Source organism: Phocoena phocoena, chromosome 16 (genome assembly GCF_963924675.1).
Source record: "Phocoena phocoena chromosome 16, mPhoPho1.1, whole genome shotgun sequence".
Lineage (NCBI taxonomy): Eukaryota > Metazoa > Chordata > Mammalia > Artiodactyla > Phocoenidae > Phocoena > Phocoena phocoena.
The window spans coordinates 62,762,883-62,768,133 of record NC_089234.1 but is presented as its reverse complement, the minus strand read 5'-3'; positions in this window follow the sequence as shown (position 1 = coordinate 62,768,133).

Genomic DNA, 5,251 nt, shown 5'->3' with positions numbered 1-5,251 from the left:
CTTTGAAGTGCTGAAAGGAAAAAAAAACCCTGTTAATCTAGAATTCTATTTCCAGGAACAAAGATAACAACTACACAGACTTTTCATCAGAAACAGGTCAGAAGACAATTAAACAACATCTTTGAAGTGCTGAAAGGAAAAAAAAAAACCCTGTTAATCTAGAATTCTCTTTCCAGGGAAAATATCTTTCAGAAATGAAGATGACTACCTCTTTATTCCTGCCCTGCAACTAGGTTCATCAGTACCATTTTTTTGTTTTTTAGATTCCACATATATGTGTTAGCATACAGTATTTGGGGTGAAGTGAGAGTAGCATCGACATATATACACTACCGAATGTAAAATAGTTGGCTGGTGGGAAGCAGCAGCATAGCACAGGGAGATCGGCTTGGTGCTTTGAGATGACCTGGAGGGGTGGGATAGGGAGCAGGGGAGGGAGGCTTAAGAAGGAGGGGTTATGGGGACGTGTGTATGCATATGGCTGATTCTCTTTGTTGTGCAACAGAAACTAACACAGTATTGTGAAGCAATCATACTCCAATAAAGGTCTATTAAAAAACCTTTTTAAAAAATGAAGTTGAGGGCTTCCTTGGTGGCGCAGTGGTTGAGAGTCCGCCTGCCGATGCAGGGGACACGGGTTCGTGCCCCGGTCCAGGAAGATCCCACATGCCGTGGAGCGGCTGGGCCCTGTGAGCCATGGCTGCTGAGCCTGCGTGTCCGGAGCCTGCGCTCTGCAACGGGAGAGGACACAGTAGTGAGAGGCCCGCGTACCACAAAAAAAAAAAAAAAAAAAAAAATGAAGTTGAAATGAAGATTTTTTTTCATGCACATGAAAGGTGATAGAATTTGTTGCCAGCAGACCTATGTAAGAAATGTTATAGGAAATTCTCCAGGAGAAGGAAAATGATACCAGGTAGAAACTTAGATCTTCATGAAGGAATGAAGAGAGCAAGAATGATAAACAGTTGGGTAAATAGAAAATATTTTTTTAAAAAGATAATTGTATAAAGCAAAAGTAATAATGCAATATTTGAAGGTTTATAATATATGTAGAAAATGTTGAAATTGCTCTCTTGGGAATGTCTTCTGGGCTCTGCAACAAATGTCAGTGCGGTAAACGGACCCAGGGGACCAGGTTCAGGCACTGGGAAGCCTCCTGGCTCCCATCTAAAAAAAAGAAAAAGAGAAAAGAAAATTATGACAACAGTGGCACAAAGGACAGAAGGGGAGAATGGAAGTGCACTGTTGGAGGGTTCTTACGATATACATGATGGCAGACTGCGATATGTGATATGCAGTAAGCATATTGTAAACCATAGAGCAAGCATGAAGAGAATGGCTTAGTAGAGATACTAAGCCAAAAGCAGAGCTACAGTGGAATCTTGATGTTTTCTTCTGTGTGTGGGGAGCCCCATCAGCATAACGTACTTGGCGTCTCTGCTGTCTCTCCCTTGTTCTGCTCCAGGAAATAGTGAGTGGCTTACGTGATTGGTGAGCTAGGCTTGGGTAGCCCATCCCTTTTCTCTAGGTACGAGCTACCTGCAGGGAACACATGTTTCTGCTGTGCTCTAGTGGGTTGGAGAGGCTGGTGATGGTGCCCAGTTGCCTGTGACTTTGTCGGTAAGTCTGACTAGTTCTAGGTTTCCGCGAGGATGCCCATCTACCCACAGCCATGAGCCATGTTCTTCAGCATTTGCTTCATGTGTAGTAAATGTGCTACTTGGTCTCTATCTGCCTTGCTTCTTTGTCTAATTTCTTAATTGGTTTAGAAATCAGTATTTATCAGTCAACTCCCTGAGAGAGCAAGGGTGTGCCATCCCTTCCCCACCTGCCTTGTGCAGTTGACCTGGAGCAGGCAGGGAGCAGTGGTGGAAAAGGTGATGAGGAACACCTTGGTGCTGGACCCCTGGGCTCACAGAGGACTGGAGGGGCCTCAGGTGAGGCTGGCAGGGAGGAAAGACCTCAGTTTTCCCATCCTCACTCCCTGCTCAGAGTCTCCAGTGTCTCCCCAGGTCCCCCCAACTAGGCAAGTTATGGCAGAAGCACAGACTGGGGGCAGAAGACCTGGATTCCTTGCCCAGGGGGCCACTAACTCACCGTGCAACCTTAACCAAGTTATGCCTCTCTCCCCAATCTGACCTGAGTTTCCCCATCTGAAACAAAAATTGTTATGCTAGACAGTATCTAATAGTGGCTCCTCTGGTCTTTTTAAAAACTGATTAATTAGTTAATTAATTAATTTGGCTGCCCTGGGTCTTAGTTGCAGCACGCGGGATCTTCATTGTGGCACGTGGGATCTTTTAGTTGGGGCATGAAGGATCTAGTTCCCTGACCAGGGATCAAACCCAGGCCCTCCGCGTTGGGAGCATGGAGTCTTAATGACTGGACCACCAGGGAAGTCCCCCTCTGGTTTTTATGGTGTCTGTGTCCAGACGACAGACTCCAGCCTAAGGCTACATTTAGACTTATTTCGTTTGGCCTACCACGTGTTTGATTTTTTTTTTTTTTCTCCTGAGGTAGTTGCTAACATTGGGGAGATTTCACATACAAATCTGAATTTCTAGCTTCTCTTGAAAAAGTCTGCCTTCGTTGTTGCATAGAAATAATAAGCTGGACTTAAGCAGCAGCTGGCTCCTTTAGGGGTACGTGGCCTCTCCAGGTGACTACAGTCCCCACTTGGCCACTACCATCGTGATGCTGCCTGCTTGCCCTGAAGCACTTGTTCTGGGGCCTCTGCAGGGACAGTGGGGAAGCTGCGATGTGAACCCTGATCTCTGGATTCTTAAGCCAGGGTGATTTCTGCTATATTCTGTGGCCAGTTTGACTCTGCCCAGATGGGACAGGAGAGAGGAGTGACAGTATTTTAGAGCTGCCTGAGGTTACAGGGAATCTGGACTTAGGGCGGGGAAGGCACAGAACTTCACGGGCTCCGTGGGTCCTGGTGTTCCACAGTGGACCCCAATGCAGGAAACACAAGCGCAATCAGAAGTCCCTGGCCTCTCCCTAGGTCCTCTTCCTCCCACTCCCAGCTAGTGGCTGAGCCAAGAGGCTGGAGTTAAAGCCCCTCCCCCACTGACAGCTTTATAGATCTCTCCCAACCCCCCACCAGTGTGGTTAAATCATTGTCAGAGGCACAAGGTCGGGTCACCAGGTGGCTGCCCCATGCCGAGGAGGCTAGTGGTGGTGTTGGGGCAGGAGCCTGTGGGAGTCCCTGCCTTCCATCTCCACAGCCCCGGATCCCACAATCCCCAGCACTGCAGACCCTTGTTGTAATCCAAAGGGCTACTGTCCTAAGTGATGCTGAGAAGTAATCCCAGCTCTGGTGACAGCCTGGCCCAGGGAAGGCTCAAGAGCTATGGGAAGGTCAGACAGACCTGGAGTTGAATCCTTGCTGCCCACCAGCTGTGCCCACCGAGGTCAATTACTGAATGCTCTGAGCCTCAGTTTCTTCACCTGTCAACTGGGACAAATAATAACTACTACTTCTCAGGGATGCTGTAAAGATGCAATGAATGACAGAAGGAGTGTGGATGTGGAGTGGCAGCACTTGGTAGGCTCTCAATAATTATTCATTTTCTCTCCCTTCGTTGAGCCCCGTGGAACTGCTCCTGGGAGTCCTCCGCTAAGCTATTGGGGCTGTGTGTCCTATAGGCAGACAAGATAGCCCAGAAATGACAGCATGGAAATATGACATACTTTAGCTTTTAGGACAGAAAACTAGAAAGCAGCTTCTATTAAAAAAAAAAATTAATCTCTTAGACTAGTCACAGTTTACAAAGGCCCACCTCCTGTCTCTCCCTCAGTCCCCGTGGCCATTGTGTGAGAGTGATATAACTATCATCCCCGTTTGCAGATGGGAAAACTGAGAGGCAGAGTGGTTCTGTGAGTTGCTTAAGGTCACAAAGCTAAGTGTGGGAGGCAGCCCTTGTTGTCACTTTAGGTCTGGCCATGGGGCAAGGCTCTGCCCTCCCAAAGACTCAACTAACATGGTAGGGGACGGTTGCCACAGCTGAGGGCAGGCTCCGGCTGCCTCTGTTTCCCACCTCCCCTAGAAAGGTGGGGCACTTCTTCCCCAGCCCTTTGCCCCACGTGGAATACTGCCGCTGAGCAGCCACGTCCTTCTAACCTTTCAAGGCTGGCAGAAGTGTCACCCCCTCTGACGTCATCTCCCCTGTAGATTTTCTCCTTCTCTACTCTGACTTCTATGGTGCTTCCAGTACTCACCTCCCAAACCCATGGGCTTCCTTACCTGCCTGCTCAACAACTTCTCTTCCTGGGTGGAAGCCTGGATGACAACCCCCCTGGTGGGGTGGGGTCCATGCTAGATTGGCCTTATTTCCAACCTCTGTCCACAGGCCACCCTCCTCCTACCTCTGCCTCTCACCCCGGTGCCGGTTGGACAGTCCACAGGCTCCAATAAACACAGGTATAACCCTTTAGCAGTATATATCAAAAGCCTTAAAAAGTACATATACTCTGACCTAAAGTTCCACTTCTAGGACATTTTCCTAAAGAAATAATTGAAATATATATGTGTAAAAATGTTCATCTAACTGTTATTTATAAAGGGCAAAAATTGGACAGAACTTAAATATCCAATAGGGGATTTGGGGTTAAATATATTATGATACTATACCTGAATACTTAGAATATGTGTAGCAATTAAAATGATGAGATAGATCTCTACTTCATTGGCATCATAATGTATTAAGTGTTAAAAAAAAGATGGTAAGAAAAGTATACAAGAGTGATCTCTCTCTCTTCATATATGTATGTGTGTGTTTGTGTGTGTGAGATGTCTGTGTGTGGATAGATAAAGATAGATATAATATCTACCAAATGTTAACAGAGTTATCTCTTGGTGGTGAGATTAATGGGTGATTTATAATATTTTGCTAATCTACACTTTTCTGCTGTGGGTTACTTGGGAGATTGAAGAAACAGGAAAAACATTTATTTTAAAGCTGGGTGTCACAGGTTGGGCTCTAGGAGTCTCTGCAGGCTCCCCCCCATTAGAGACCGAATGAGGCCAGGTGAGGCCAGGTGGGATTGGGGACGGGGTGGGTAGCAGGGGCAGCGAAGCTGGCTCCAGCTCACCTCTGGTCAAGTACGAGCCAGGCCGAATGACATCAGGTTTGGTTCTTGGCCTGGGTGGGGCATTCAGTCTCCAGGAGGCACCTTGTAGCCAGGTGATTGTCCCTCCCCAGCCTGCACCTGCTCCATTAATCTTCCCTGTCCCAACCTGGCCGAC